Raw genomic sequence first — 17,568 nt, 5'->3', positions numbered from 1 at the left:
GACTCCACTGCTCCACATGTCACTGAGCAGTGAGCACAGATAGGCAGGCAGGTTTAGGCTAGCAGCGCAACTTTGCAAGCCCCACGGCATGCCCACAACATTCATAGCGAAATTGGGCAGGGGAGAAGCAAAGTACAAACAAGCAAAAGCAGCCGGGAAAACTATTTGTTGAAATTGCAGCACTGGCTCAAGGGGCAAAAAAATTGTGTGTCTACAACTTCCCCAGTCCCACCAATGTTCACAAATGCCAGCCCCTCTGATAAAAAAAAAATCTATGCACCTCAACATTGTATTTCTTTGAATTTCAATAAAATGTAAAAAAAAAAAAAAAAAAAAAAAAAAATTTTTTTTTTTGGTGTCACCCCCTGGAGGGTGTCACCCGGGTGCGGCCCGCCCCCCCCGCCCCCCCCTAGTGACGCCACTGCTTTCATATATCATGTGCTAACCTGACACTGCACTAGATCAACTGCATTAAAGCAGAATGTGCATTACGAATACTTTACATTCCTATGTTCTACACATAGAAGAAAATTTACTTTTTATTTTAATACATATATATATATATTATTTTTTTTAAACTAAAATATAGATCTCTAGATCTAAAAATAAAAAGAACATAAGTTAAAAACATAGGAATGTAAAGAATTTTTATTTAAAACACTTAAAAACATATTTAAAAATAAATATTATATTGCATATTCATTTGGCTGGGAAGGGCTTATAAAAGATTTATAATAAAACTTTTAATAAAAAGTGTATATATGAGTGTAATAGTTTATTTTAATATGTTTTTGATATGTTTTGTGCAACTTTTTTTCAACCCATACAATTTACTTCAAGTCTCATGTCACGCTAAATATTCTAGTGCAGTTTCGGCTTTCGCTTGAGCATAAACTAAAACTTTCAACTTGAATATGGGCGCAAGTTAGTGCGTTCACAATATCTATTGAAAGTATAGGTTGCGCTAGAGAGCAATGTCGGCTGTGCTAACCCTTCTCTGGTAAAGGTGATTTACCATGGACTTGTAATATCAAGCTGCGTGCTAATGTTAGTGTGTTTCAGCGACATTGTGTATTGTGACCTGTGCTATCATTAGCGCACCACTTGTAATCTGGCCCTATGTGTGTAATAAAAACAGAATGGCAGAAATGGCAAAGTAGTTGGGTATACGGTTAGACAATCCACTACAGAAGGGGACCAGGTGAGGTAATAAAATATGAGCTATCTGGGCAGTTAGACTCAACAAACGGTCAAGTATTACAGCTAAAGGGACATTAAACCCAAAAAAATACTTTGGTTATTCAGATAGAGAATACAATTTTAAAAAGGTTTCTAATTTACTTCTATTAACACATTTGCTTAGTTCTCTTGTTATTCTATGTTGAAGGGATACCTTCCCATCCTCCTACCCATCTAGATTGTAAGTTCCCACGGGAATAGGGCCCTCAATTCCCCCTGTATTTGTCTATAACATTTTGTCTTTTATTGTATTGTTTCTCCTTTGTACTTTTATCCTTGTACCCGTGGGCAGCGCTGCGGAATCTGCTGACGCTTTATAAATAAATTAATGATAATAATACCTAGGTAGGTAGCGTGCACATGCCTGAAGCACTACAGGAACTAGTGCTGCCATCTAGTGTTCCTGCTAATGTATAACATTGCAGCACTATATGGCAGCAGTTTTGCAACAGACACGTGCACACTTTTGAGCTTAAATCCCAGCTTTTCCTCTTTAATAGTTTTTATTGAGATTTTGCGAACATGAAAAAAAAAAAATACATAGAAGGCATCTTAGCTATTTGTTTGGTTCAGACCCTGGAAAGCACGTGTTCATTGGTGGATGAATTTATCCACCAATCAGCAAGGACAACCCAGGTTGTTCACCAAAAATTGGCCGGCATCTAAACGTACATTCTTGCATTTCAAATAAAGATACCAAGAGAATGAAGAAAAATTGATAATAGGAGTAAATTAGAAAGTTGCTTAAAATGTCATGTTCTATCTGAATCACGAAAGAAAATTTTTTGGGTTCAGTGTCCCTTTAAGAGAACATATATGTGGTTTGACATGTATTAATTACAACACCTAACCCCTCCATTAGCAGGTTGCTAGGCAAAAGAAAGACAAAGAAAGGTTTTGCTTTTGTTACATTTCATGTCTTGTGGGTTTCCTGCAGACAAGACGATATGACATCCCAGCTTTTCCTCTTTAATAGTTTTTATTGATATTTTGCGAAAATGAAAAAAATAAATACAAAGATTGCAATAAAACAATGACACAAAAATACAATCAAACAATTTCTGAAATCTCCGTTTTACATTAAGAAGATCTTACTGATATGACTATTTGGGTGGCAACTCATGGACCGCTATGATGTAGGCAATTACAAAGCCCTGTTAGTCATCTCTGTGGCCAGTCCTGGACCTTATAATACTTAGAAGGTAATACATATGTATATATGAACCTGTTTTAGATTCAAGTTATTTTTTTCACCAGGTAAGCATCGCTTAGAATATTATAATATTAAAACAGTAACTAATATATGGCAAATATATGTTAGCTCTCTATCTCCCAGCATAAAACACAATATTTTGTCATGGACTATGTATAGACTCTGGAATGAAACAAAAGCGCTGAACTACAAGTGGGGGTTACTATAGACCTAGAGCGTATTAAGTCTTTACGTATAAGTGTCTATATGGTGTGAGGATATATATACCTGTACATCCTGAAAAGATGCCCCCTAAGTCCAATTGAGATGTAGGCTATCCTGGTCTAGGACCAGGCATCTCTATATCATAGAGCTCGTAACCAGACTATTACAGATAAAGTGGCGTTTTGAGGCGGGCATCATATATTGAAGGACCTGCATATGTGTGACCTAAGTTTGAACATAAGGTACACAAAGATTGCTAAATAAGTTGTATTAGCTTATGTGTAGCTATCTGCGCCAAACAGCTATTATTAAAATATAGATAATATAAGGGTACCACAGTAATATTAGGTAGGTCATCTGTGAGACTTATGGAGATTAAACAGCTATCTTAGCAGGGATTAATATCACCAACTCTAATGGGGTTTGACATAATAGTGCCTGAGAGTGAGAGTGTATCTTATTGCCAGTCAAATAAATAATAAAAGACACAGAACAGGTGTCAATTGCAGTAACTGATTGAGTATGTCTAGCATATAACCATAACAGCAGACATTGAAAGGCGTAAACCTATTTTATGAACTCTACTTCACATATGGTAAATCAAAGTGTTCAGCATAAATTCAAATGAAGACCTGTAGATCCCAAGGAATAGTCCTTACAGAAGGTTGAAATTTGTAGTAGACGGTACAGCTTGCTGTAGTGTACCCGTTGATAAGTAGTAGCTTATGTAGCTAACATCTGTGAGGTCCTTGTTAAGTGAGACGAAATATTAGTAACTGAAGAAAAAAGAATGTAGGCTACTGAGCAACAGTCAAAAAAGTGCTTTAATCCATTAAAAAGGCACAGGATACACGCCGTGAGGCGCTTACTCATAGATACTGGTCACAAGTAAAACTGCCATTACATTTAAAGGCAGTATAGCCAATCGGGCACACTCCAAGAATGACGTTATAACAGCTGTTATGCTGTCAAATACAAATGCTGTGGTATGCCTGCCTTTAAAAGAAATGTAACAGCGTCTAAAATCATAATAAGCATAACTTGAGATGACAGCAAAAAGGACACATAATATGATCATTAAAAATAAATTAGTAATGAAAGCCGATACTGTATCAATATCCGTATATATCATATATTATGTTATAAATAATCATAAAATACTACTGTCTCTACTTCTTAGTATTGGGATATGATTGAGTTACTTAAGTATAGCAAAAATGAAATTCGTTATTACTATAATTAATACTATGCATCATTTATGCGTTACCCAAATTTATACCCTTGGGTGTGTCAATATTCATACTGATTTAAATTTAAGACCTACATTTAAGATCCAAATGAAACCATATACAAAAGGTATCTTCCCAGACTTAATATAAGGGTTACTGTGGGATAAAGGTCACTGAAAAGTGATCTCAAAACTACACTGTCCCCCAAATAGAGTATAGATAATATATAATATGTATGTGTGTTTGTTGGATCTGCAAATATGATTGGTAAAAATTATAGGTTAAAATTATTCTACATAGTACCTCATATCTCACGCCAAATTCATACCAGATGGTGATTTTGTTCTTAATTTATAGATCCAGAAAAGTTCTTTTTTGTCAAGAATCTTTACTAGATCACCGCCTCTCAGAGGGATCCTAGCTAGATCAATAATTTTTATTTTAAAATTAGGGACATTTGTAAAATGAAAAAGGTTGAAATGTTTGGCCACTGCATAATCCTTATTGTAATTTTTCACATCCCTCAGATGTTCCCTGGCTCGGGATCTAAGGGTCCTAGTTGATTCACCTACATACTGTGCTCCACAGAGCTGACAGTCCAATAGGTACACTATGTGGTCAGTAAGACAGGTCGCATAAAACTCAATGTCAAAATTCTCTGCTGTGACGTTACTAGTGAATTTATTGGTAAAGTCCATATTATCACGTTAGACAGTTAGTCAAATGTGACTTAAAATTTCCTTTACCTCTGAGCCATGAGATTTTACCTTTTTGTTTTTGAGGCAACCATACTAGGAGAGAGTCTGGAAGCCAGTGTAGGTGGCTTCCTAGCTGCAAATTTAAAATGTTTGACATAAGTTTGTGAAATGTCATCATCCTTTAATACACTCGTGTTTCTTAATAATATTGCAAATAGTGTTGTAGTGTAGGGAAAATTCTGTTGAGAAAACTATGCTGTTTTCATCAAGGTACCTTTTGGCTGTACCACTAGATCCAACTGTCTCATCCTTTGGTTTCCAAGTTTTTATTTCCTCAAAAGTTCTATGTAGAGCCCCCTCATTGTATCCTCTGGCTGTAAGCCTACATATTAAATCCTGGCCCCCCTGTATATAGTTTTGTAATGTACTCGCATTACGTCTTAGCCTGATAAATTGGCTTCTAGGAATGGACTTTACTAGATGTCCTGGATGACAAGAGGTGGCATGTAGTATAGTGTTGCCCGCAGTGTCCTTTCTATATGTACTAGAAATGATCCTATGTGACACTGGATCACCATGTAAGTGTAAATCCAAAAAATTAACCCCATCATGACACAATTCCCCAGCAAATCTGAGGTTGATGTCATTGTTATTGATGTGGCTTAAAAAGTTTTCAATTTGATAAGTAACTTTAACTATAAAAATGAGATCATCAATGTACCTCATGTACAGAAGGATGTCGGACCTGAAAATCTAATCAATGTCATAGATGTAGCGGAGCTCCCACCCACCCACAAACAGATTAGCATAAAATTTCGCCCCCATCGCTGTGCCTTGGTTTTGTAAATAAAACTCAGAATCAAACATGAAATAATTGTGGGTGAGTAGGAACTCCACAACATACATGACATATTGTTTTACTTCTTCACTGTAAGTAGTTTCTTTGGTCATAAAAAATTCCAAGGCCCGACACCCATGCATATGAGGTATCGAGGAATAGAGTGAAACGGCGTCAACTACTACCCACTTAAAATCCTCTTGCCAGTCAAAGTCTTTCAAAATATCTAGGAGATGACTTGAATCTCTAAGATAGCTATACAGATGTTTCACTATAGGTTGTAAGATATTATCAATCCACTCAGACATAGGCTCCAAAAGTGAGCCTATGCCTGAGATGATGAGACGCCCTGGGGAGATATAAGGCTCTTATGTGTTTTAGGGAGATAGTGAAAAATGGGAATAGTGACATGATTAAGTAAAAGTTGCCTGGATTGTTCCAAAGTCATAATCCCCAAAATTATTGCTTTATCTAGTAATTTGTTATGCTGGCTAGTAAATATTGCTGTGGGGTCGCTTTGGAGTTTGCAGTATGTGGTCATGTCTGATAATTGTCTATAAGCTATATAATCAATCTTGTTGAGAACGACAACATTGCCACCCTTATCGGAATTTCTAATGACAATGCCGTCGTTCTCCGCCAAGTTCCTTAATGCCAATCTCTCTGGTCCAGTAAGGTTGTCCCTGTATTTAACAGAATATTAGTAATTACCTTAATATTTTCACCTTTCAAATAATGTGATAATTATATAGTACACTTAACATATTAGAATGTGCAAAGAAACCACAAAATAATTAGCATTTAACAAAGAGCCTGTAAACATAAAAGGCAATACACTCTTAAACAACGTGAGAAACATAACAGAGCTATAAATGTCAGTTGTATGGAGCCTCATAAATGAGGTATGACATAAGCCAGTTACCCTTGCAGCTTATCACTTCAGAAGGTTTCAAAGTCTGGAAATGTTCTTACACTTTTTTTGCATGCAAAAAAGCAATCAAATTAGCCAAAATTGAAAATGAAAAATTAATAGCAAAGGATTCTAAGTCTAACCCTAAAAGGTTCTTTAAGTACATAAATAGCAAAAAATCTAAGAAGGATAATATAGGTACATTAAAATGCGTGGAGGGTAGCATGATAAATGACAGTTTGAAGGCTGAGGTACTAACCAGTTCTTTTCTTCAGTATACACAAGAGAGGAACCATTGGATGATACTTTGGAACAAAATAGAGCATGCCATTCCATACCATTAACTGGGTTATGTTTAGAGGATATCAGGAAAAAAATGGATAATATTAAGGTAAATAAAACTCCAGGTCCAGATGGAATACACCCAAGGGTGTTAAGGGAATTTAGCACTGTTATAGACAAAGCTCTACTTTTAATTTTTCAAGACTCATTATCCTCAGGCATGGTACCCCAGGATTGGTGTAAAGCTGATGTGGTGCCACTCTTCAAAAAGGGAAGCAGGGATGATCCAGGAAGCTATAGACCAGTTAGTCTGACATCAATAGTGGGGAAGATATTTGAAGGGATTATATTGATGAGCATATTCGTGTAAACAAGATTATGAGTTCTAATCAGTATGGTTTTAGGAGAAATAGATCATGTCAAAATAATCTATTTAGATTCTACGAGGAAGTAAGTAAAAATATAGATAAAGGGGAATCAGTTGATGTGATATACTTAGATTTTGCAAAGGCATTTGATACAGTGCCACATGAGAGATTAATGCACAAAATTAAGGGACTGGGAATAGCTGAAAATGTTAGCTCATGAATAAATAACTGGATAAAAGATAGGGAGCAACGAGTAGTAGTAAATGGATCATACTCAGATTGGACAAAGGTAATCAATGGAGTCCCCCAGGGATCAGTACTGGGCCCCGTTCTTTTTAAATTTTTTATAAATGACTTGGAGCAAGGATTTAATAGCGACATCTCTATTTTTGCAGATGATACTAAGTTAAGTAAGGTCATTAGGTCAGAGGAGGATGAACTTTCATTACAAAGGGATCTGCAAAAATTAGAAGTATGGGCAAGTAAATGGAAAATGAGATTTAATACAGAAAAATGCAAGGTTCTACATTTTGGAAGTAAAAATAAGCAGGCAACGTATTTTTTAAATGGGACAAGACTTAGCCAAATAGAGGAGGAAAGGGATTTGGGAGTAGTAATAGATAAAAAGCTAAAGATGACTTCCGGAGGGCGGCGCACCAAGATGGCAGCAATGGTCTTAAGCTCTGAAACATCTTGTTAGCAACAAGCCTTGTAATAGCCTGAATTTATAGCCATCCACGCCTCTCTTGACAAATCTGTGTCCGAGAACCTTTGTGGATAGAGACAACACCACCCTCTCTCCCACGGAAGGCATTTTACAAGATATTAGGGAGAAACGGCCCAAGATGGATTCCCTACTTAAAGAATTAACCACCATATTCTCATCGCAGCTGGATAACCTTATGAGGTCTTATCTTACACTTTGCGAAGCGATCCGGTCTGCTCAGAAACTCCCCGCACTGCCAAATGTCTCTCCTGTATCTGCTGGGGAGGTTCTTCAACCTCTATGTGCCTCACGCTCCTGTACTCCTGGGGAGGCTGCAGGGCTGGAGTGCGACCAGCTTATCCCGGATCAAGGCATGGCTCCATTCCACCCCTCCAACACACCCGCTCAGCTGGATGGCAGCCCTTACAACAAACCACTTTACAGCGCCGTGGGGAGGCAGCCGGACTGTACCTCTGAAAAAGAGCGCTCTCTGACACTCCATTGGCTGCATAGTTTTGACATAAAGAATAAGAGTCTCACCTTACTGAGAAAGGGCAGGCAGCAACACTTCCACAGCGCAAAGGAACTCTTGTCAATACCGGGAGATGACTCTACGCCGAAGCTCAGGAAAGGCGTTGGCTGATTCATCAGGTTACTAACAGAGCAGAGCTTACTGCTTCCCCTATGCTTGTCGGCACTCTAGAACACTGGTGCTCACTGACTAGGCTGTAACCTACACGTGCCGAGCAAGCTATTGGGGTAACTGTGTCATATACGCGGCACTCAGCAGATCTGACTTTGGTATAAGACATTATTGTACATGTGTTTTAAGGTTAACCTTAATGTTATTGCTTTAATGGTATTTCATATATGATTTGACTATGCCCCCTCTCTTTAAACAGCACGTCCTGCATAGATACCTGTTTTGGGGGTTGAGGCTGCGTACCAGCCTTTTATTATACACATTATTAAGCACATACTAAGTGACTGCTCAATCTTTCCATGGAACCGGCAAGTGGTTGAACTAGTGGGTAGCGGGATTTTCCTACACATTGTATTATCACAGAATTACTTTTTCTGGTGTGAACTGCTGTGCACTCTCTATTGGCAACTGCGTTGACTGTATACTTTGCAGAGACCTTTTAGCTTTGCTGTTTACAGCTTACTACTCTTCCCTTAGTTAATACCTCCCTAACATATTTAGATATTAATGTTTTACTCGGCTATTCAGTATGCACAGGGGCATGGCCTGCCTCCCCTACTACATTCTATAACAATAGATCTTATTTACGGCAGCCATCTTGATGGCGACAATATGCAGGGCAGGTTCAGTAACAACCTGTTTAGTGGTATATGTCTTATATCTCTGCCCTTGTGCTATGTGTTTGATTTGTCAGACAGTGAGATACTGTTTGTTAGTGACACCCTGTTTAACACTATACTCTGGTAACTAACATTACGATTATGGCTGACACTGCTTTTTAATTGATGTGTGTTTGAGAACTGTTTCGTTTCTGAGAACTGAGGTCTTAACATACATGTAAGCTCCTGCTGTGAACTCACGTAGAGTCATTTGCACAATCAGTCCCCCAGACAGATGTTTATTAAATGATCCCTGCCTAACAGTATAACTTATCAGTAAATCAAAGTTTAATAATGTGTGCATTGTTATTTCTTGTACATCTCTGGATGGGGACTACTTAAATCCACTTTTTTTTTTTTCTTATTTTCTCTTATTGAGGCAGATGCTCACATACCTACTGAGTCTATTGGGGATTTGTCTTGTTTTTGTTTTGTTTAGTTTATGTGTGTGTTATGTGTTGTGCTGTTAGTTATGGTTTATGTTAATAATATTTAAAAATAAGAGGTACAGGTGCAATATGAGATAAAGATCAACTAATTTTACTCTTAAATCTGCCTATAGAGACCAATTCATATTAGAACATGGCTGTAACCTTACTGTGTTTGATGATAGCAACAGTATATTGATATCCAACATGTTGTGCTCACTCCATATTATTATCTACTTTGTCGTTGTAACTATGCATGTTATTGTATACACTTGACTTGTTGTACCTGTGCTTCTTCAATAAAAAGAAATTAAAAAAAAAAAAAAAAAAAAAAGCTAAAGATGGGTGCACAATGCAGAGCAGCGGCTTCAAAGGCTAATAAGATACTGGCATGTATTCAAAGAGGCATTGATTCAAGGGAGGAAATCATAATACTGTCACTATATAAAGCCCTGGTAAGACCTCACCTTGAGTATGGAGTGCAGTTCTGGGGACCGATCGCAAAAAAAGATATTGCAGAACTAGAAAAAGTTTAGAGAAGGGCCACAAAGCTAACAAGGGCATTGAAGAAATTAACCTATGAGGAGAGGCTAGCCAAACTGGGTCTGTTTTCTTCAGAAAAAAGGCACTTGAGAGGTGACATGATTACTTTATATAAATATATTCAAGGCCCATATTCAGAGATGGCAGAAGCTCTGTTTATTCCAAGAAAATTGTTTCTGACAAGAGGTCACAATTTAAGGTTGGAGGAAAGGAGATTTAATCTCCTGCAATGGAAACATTTTTTCACTGTAAGAGCAATAAAATTGTGGAACTCATTACCAAAGGAGGTAGTGAATGCCAATACCCTAGATACATTTAAAAATAGTCTGGATACATTTCTGTATATAAACAAAATTCATGGATATGATTGCTAGTATTAAATGAGTCACCTTTTAGTGCCGTTATTTAAGCTTAACTGGAGCTTTTTGTAAGTATTTTAGATTTGTATAGGTTGAACTCGATGGACTTCAGTCTTCTTTCAACCTTATCTACTATGTTACTATGCTTAACCCAAGGGTTGACAGCTGTCTCACTCCAAATAGGTTTTAATTAAACTAACCTACTCCGGTTTTCAGTGTGGTTCTGTCCAGACCTAGTTGTGGGAACCTCCGGGTCTGCTCAGTATCCCGATGATCCGTGAGAGCCATGAAGTTGCGAGTAGGGGCATCCCTATTTCCGTCATGTAGTGAGTAGTCGGTGAAAGAGGGGGCCCCATTCAATTCTGCAGCGTCTGGTAACATCCCAGCTTTTCAACAAAGGATAACAAAAAACAAAGACAATTTGATAACAGAAGTAAACTTCGTTGTTTAAAATTGTATGTTCTATCTGAATCATGATAGGAAAAAATTTGGGTTTTACGTCCCTTTAAGTTTTAAACTGACATGAAAGTATTTTTTTATTTTATTTTAAACTCAAATGCTTTTTAGTTTACTATACACATTTTCCAAGTAAATAAATATTTGCAAGAACCTTTTCAGTAGACATGTGCATGGGAATTTTTCACCAATTCGGGTCTTCAAAATGTTTGTTTGTGGTCCCATTTAGTTCAGCCGAATATACAGATAGAAATTTGTTCAATTACATTAACGCCTATGGGAAGCTAAAAAAACAAAAAACAATATATATTTGCTAGCTGTAGAAAACACAAAAATATATCCAGTAATGTGCAATCACTGCAAGAAAAAAAACTGATTATGCATACAAAGGGTTAAATAAAAAAAAATCTTCAAAAAAGGCAGGAGACCTACCAGTTCCAGCACTGCCCCCACTGCAATATAAATGTGCAGCCAGTGTGTATTCTGCACACAAAGGGGTAGATTTGCCAATGTGCGGGCAGACATGATCAGCTGAAGCAGATCATGTCCGCCGCACATCGATAAATGCCGAAAGCATACGCTGTCGGCATTTATCATTGCACAAGCATTTCTAGTGAAATGCTTGTGCAATGCCACTCCCTGCACATTTACAGCCAATCGACCGCTAGCAGGGGGTGTCAATCAACCCGATTCTATCCGATCGGGCTGATTGCTGTCTGCAGCCTCAGAGGTAGCGGACGAGTTAAGGAGCAGTGGTCTTATGACCGCTGCTTCTTAACTTACATTTCGGGTGAGCCGGAAAGTATGGTGGGGAAGATAGCAGCATTCGCTGTTTGGTAAATTTACCGCAAAGGGTTAAATCAAAACTATTTTTTTTACCAACAAAGGCAAGAGACTTACCTACCAGTCCCAGCTATGCTCCCACTGCATTTTTAAACTACAAGTCTTTAACAATAAAATAGTAAAGAAAAATCCCTGGTCCCCAGAGTGAAAAAAACTAAATAATGCAGTATGTGCAGTTACACTGCACTGCAAGAAAAATCTGATTCTGCACAATATTTCAAATAAAAAAAAAACAGAACAGCAAGTTGAAAGAGACACACACAGCTGTACTGATGAGAAGCTGAATTTAAAGTGATTAAAACATGACTTGTTAGCCCTCACATCAATCATTTAGTAATGCTCTGTCAGGGTTGGATAGGGGAAATTGTACACATGAATGGTCAGACTACCTGTACATCACTCCAATGAATGAGCTGATTTGTCAAATGGTCTCAGCTCCTTTCCCCTTTCCTGCAGTGACGTGCGGTGAAGTCAGAGGCTGGTGAGGCACTGGCTATGATATGCCTGAGAAGCACATATATATACCCAATAGAAATAGCTTAAATTTACTATTAAATTAGCAGGTTGCACAATGATAATAAGCATTCTTTACAACACACGCATATTTTTCAATTTATTTAATAAAATGTGCTTCATTCTCTTAGTATCCTTTGTTGATGGAACATAAATGCACTACTGGAATCTAGCTGAACACATCAGATAAGCCAATGATAAAAGGTATATTTGTGCAGCCACCAATCACCAGCTGCTCACAGTAGTGCATTGCTGCTCCTTAGCCTACCTAGTTATGCTATGTTTACATAACTTTTCTATAACTATCACTTAATAATTAAAATTTGCAGTATAGGTAGGAATACAACAGGTAAAACCAGCTATTTTAAATCAAACAAAAATCAAGGTAAAGGAGCTATTTATAAGCAATGTAATACAGCAGGTAAAATGAATAATTAAGAATACATTAAAGGAGGTGGGGATAGAGTATACTATCCCTTTAACCTCTGCAAAGGGGTTAACACATAATAAAACTTGTGCTCCCTCAACACTGTGGTGTGTTCTATTTAAAGATGCACATGGTGGCTGGAGCATATGCACATATATATGTTCCTGATTAGGTCACTGGCTATATATTTATCAAAAGCTGTCTATAAAATCATTCAAGTAACAATTATCTTTATACTAGTGAAGGGGGATAACCCACATGTCATGTTTCAGTGTACCACATCAGAGTTTAAAGGAACATAGAAGTGCAAAAAGAAAATGCTTTCATGTCCCTTTAAAAATATATAGCTACCTTCTCAGTTATTTTGCAGCTGTCCCTGCCTGACCAGAGTAGATAACATTAAAACTGGTACCACTTAGGTTACATTACTTTAGAGAAAATAAAATTTCACTCATATTTTTAAACAACTTTTTGTGCTTTAAAAAAATAAAAAAATACACCTGTATATTATTGTCAGGCTAGTTTTCTTTATTTGGAACTTTTCTATTATTTCTTTAAAACATAAAAGTTAAAGACATGGAGAGAAACACTCAACCATTGCTCTGCACATTGTATGTAGAAGCACTGTAAAAGGGTATTAATATGATACTTCTTTTTTTCTATAGTAATCAACCCACAAAAATCAAGTTCTTAGCAATTTGAAGCAATGACACACCAATCACTATAGGATGTCAAGAACTGATAGTCTAAGAAAGTATGGTCGTCTGACATTCTATAAAACTTCTGTAGTAGGTAGAATAAATAGAGTTGACAGAATAATTGCAATGGGTTTAACTATTTCATCCCCAGGGCACATATCTTATGTCAGGTTATATCACTGCATCTTATAAGAAATTCTACATCTCATACACCTGCCCTTCAGACACTACAGTGAGTGTATTGTGTTTAATTATTATTTATAATGCTCTCCTGTTGTTGGATAAGTTCAGAACTGTGATTTGACAAAGGATTCTGCCATGACTGTTGCTGATAAATTAAAACTACACAACAAACAGTGTAGAAGGAAGCATGCACCATACATTGCTACAAAGTGACCTGTGTCACAGTAACTTCCATTGTGGCATAATGTGACATGAGGAACTAATCACTGACACCACATCACTGACTGCAGCAAACCGTATTCTGTGAATTGGGCAATAATTCTGGGATCTACTAATGCTAACAGTTATTATTAGAGACCATTATTTAAATGTTAGAATATCTTCTCACATGATCATGATGTGAGATATTCTAACATTTAAATGATAGTCTATAATAACAGCTATTAGCATTAGCAGATAGCTTAATAAAATTGTATAAGTAAATCAGCCACCATTACATGGATATCAAAGGTTCATGCTGTGATCTGTGAGATATTCTAACATCACAGCGTGAACCTTTGATATCAATAATAATAGTGGCTGATTTACTTATATCATTTTATTAAGCTATCTGCTTTAATTCTGCATATTTGCCTATAGTAACAACGGCTAGGCTATTATCAGTCTGTCACAATTTACATGTCCTTGCTATGATTCATATATTATGACATGAGTGCTTAAAAGGCATACTTTGCTAAAATCAATGAAAATGAGCTCTGGTCTGTGCTCCAAAGTCCGCTCCGCACGGCAAGTCCGCAACTGGCACCCTCTAGCTCTGTCACTCACCTCCCTCAGTCTCCTTACTGGAAGCCTGCAACACGAACACAACATGGTGACAGTACTCACTCTGAGACACCTGACGACTCGGCACTCGGCAGAAGCTCCCTCCTGGTTCACTCACAACATGTTCCCGCCAACGCCAGTATCATAATCAGACTCAGACAGTCCGACGTCACTCCTCCACGCCTGGCTGATTGGCTGTCTGGATTAGCTCCATCATTGAGGCGGTTTGGAGAACCGCCTCTAATGGAGCGTGGTATGTGCCCGATAAAACACCACTGGGTGGCGCTAGCTTATAGTTAGCTAGTAACACTATGTTGCGCAATCAAGGTAGGGCAGCTGAATGGCTCACTGCCTCTTAATGGATTGTGCAACATAGATGATAAATGTATAAGGCTTAATGGGATGCTTTGGATCGCATTCTGTTGGCGCCGACGGACTCGGAGGGAGGGGGGTACCTGGGGGGGTGTGGTCAGAAAAAAAGTTAACTCAGAGAAACTCTCAACCTTTTTTTTTATTATTAATCATTAAAAAACTCTTTTTATGATTTGACAGGGGAGGCAGTGCCTCCCCTGCCTCCTATTACTGCACGTCACTGCTTTCCTGTTTTCTCTGACCCTTTTTTTGTCACCAAAGTGCCAAATGAAAACATAACTAATGTGACTAATAAACGTGAAACATTTTGTTACTCTGCTTTTTCAAAGACAAGCTTTTAGTAAAAGATGAACTAGCATATGAAATTTTTATCATATTGAAAAAATCTCCATAGACAACGCAAATGTTGTGTAGAGTTTCTCTTTAATACCTTCATTTTGTGAAGGCATTTCAAGCTCCCAGTTTTTATGTTTTAGGAATTAACATTACAGAATTAGTACAAAAATGTTATTTTAAGTCTTTTCAAACAAGCCATTTATATTTCATGGTAAATTCCACATTTATAATATGTGGAAATTAACTATTTTTTTTTTTTAAAGGAAGGCCCATATTTGAAAAATGAACGTCCTGAATTCTTGAATTTTAACCCCTCAAGCTAGTTCATGAAGCATGTGCACAATACAGTTTAGAATACGTTCTCATATTGTTTCCCAAGAATGCACAGTTACACCCTGGATAGCACTTGCTGATTGGTGGCTACATTTAGCAGCTAATCAGCAAACGCTACCCAGGTGCTGAACCAAAGATGGGCCGGCTCTTAAGCTTACATTCCTGCTTTTTCAAATAAAGATACCAAGAGAATTAAGAAAAATTGATAACAGGAGTAAATTAGAAAGCTGCTTAAAATTGCATGCTCTATCTGAATCATGAAAGAAAAAAATTGGGTTCAGTATCCCTTTAAATGTAAAAATATATTAGGGTTTTTCTGGTTTGTGAAAATTAGATGTTCATGCACTGGGATATTTCGAACACAGCAGATTTTATCATCATATTCAATAAAATATTTTATTTTTTTTCGCTTTCAATTTTGGGTCAGTCTCCTAGTCTTTTAGGTTTTTCCCTTGATATTATTTGCGAAATATTGAATATTGGGTTAAAAAGTTCTTTTCAACATAACCTAAATTCTATAAAGAGCAGCTGCGGTACCACTGTATAATAGTGACATCAACTGACAAATCTAATAAATTGGATTCTTAAAAAACAAAAACAAATACTAGAATGGATTTCCCATTTATTTACTGGAATGGAGTACCAGGAGTTAAATTTTAGGTTTTCATTTGCAGTTGAATAGGATTTCTTGAGATACTTTGGCACTTTATCTGAGCTTGTTTTAATGTGACTCTAACCACAATGCAGTCATAATTTTCTTTGTGAGAATTGCCTTTTTTAATGTCATTTTGGAGCAGAATAATTGTTAAATATTATCTAATAGTACGCTCCATTAAAGGGACATGAAAACCAATAGTTTTCTTTCATAATTCAGATAGAGCATACATCTTTAAACAAGTTACTTCTAAGATCAAATTTGCTTCATTCTCTTGGTATCCCCTGTTGAAGAAGCAGCAATGCACTACTGGGAGCTAGCTGAACACATCAGGTGAGCCAATGCCGAGAGGCATATATGTGCAGCCACAAAATCAGCAGCTAGGTCCCAGTAATGCTTTGCTGCTCCTGGGCCTACTGAGGTATTATTTTCAACAAAGGATATCAAGAGAACAAAGCAAATTAGATAATAAAAGTAAACCGGATAGCTGTTTAAAATTGAATGCTCTGAATAATGAAATACAAATCTTGGGTTTCATGTCCCTTTAAGCTTTGTTTAAAAACAAGAATAGCGTGTGGAATACTCTGTTGCTTTTACTGTGCATTGCATTTTTGCCTTTTTTTTTTCTTTAAAAGGTTTTTCATAATGTTTGCATAGAAGTTACAGAATTATTCATTTTTCTTAGGGTTTCTACTAAGATGCTATTAGCAAAATGGCAACATTTACTTCTGCCAGTGACTGCAAACATCTTTCACTGCCCTCTTGTCAGCGTGCCATACATGAAGACCACCTGTTGATTTTCCCCTAACGTGATTTCTGACTGCAGAATGTTAACTCAATAAATGTGTTGTTTATACAGTAAACTCTTCTACATGCAACCTTTCCGAGCATATGTCTGATCAGATTTTATTAATCTTCCCAAATAGTTCTCCTTTGTTAAACACACTAATACGTTTTTACTTTTACTTTAGTCATTTATAACCATAGACCCGTTAATAAGGTTGACAGTTTAAAGAGACAGTAAACACCCGGCAACTGCAAGACAATTATGTTGTGTTGCTATTGAGTAATGTATCAGCCAATTCTAAAATTGTTAAAAGGGCATGAAACAAAAAAAAAAAAAATGTCATGATTCAGAAAGAGCTTGTGATTTTAAACAACTTTGCAATTTTCTTCTTTTACCTAAATTGCTTCATTCTCTTGGTATCCTTATTTGAAAAGCATAGCTAGGTAGGCTCAGGAGCAGCAATGCATCACTGGGAGCTAGCTGCTGATTGGTGGCTGCACACAAATGCCTCTTTTTCATTGGTTCACCACTTGTTAAGCTAGCTCCCAGTAGTGCATAGCTGCTGCTTCAACAAAAGATACTAAGAGAATGAAATTTGATAATAGAAGTAAACTGGAAAGTTGTTTAAAATCATACACTCTATCTGAATCCTAAAAGAAAAGTTTTGAGTTTTACGTCCCTTTAAAACAAATTGCAATTGTTTTTTCAATAGTCTAATTTCACCCACCATTTGCCTTATTTGGAGGAACCAGTTTGGGCTTGAG

General features: G+C 37.0%; 1 protein-coding gene across 7 annotated transcripts in view; it reads left to right on the top strand.

The window, feature by feature from the left end:
• Positions 1 to 17,568, top strand: part of BIN1 (bridging integrator 1) — a 189,838-nt gene that overhangs the window by 166,805 nt on the left and 5,465 nt on the right. The gene's annotated exons all lie outside the window — the stretch shown is intronic.

Source organism: Bombina bombina, chromosome 1, assembly GCF_027579735.1.
Source record: "Bombina bombina isolate aBomBom1 chromosome 1, aBomBom1.pri, whole genome shotgun sequence".
Taxonomy (NCBI): Eukaryota; Metazoa; Chordata; class Amphibia; order Anura; family Bombinatoridae; genus Bombina; species Bombina bombina.
Note: the sequence above shows the minus strand (reverse complement) of the source record. Positions and strands in the feature narration are given on the sequence as shown.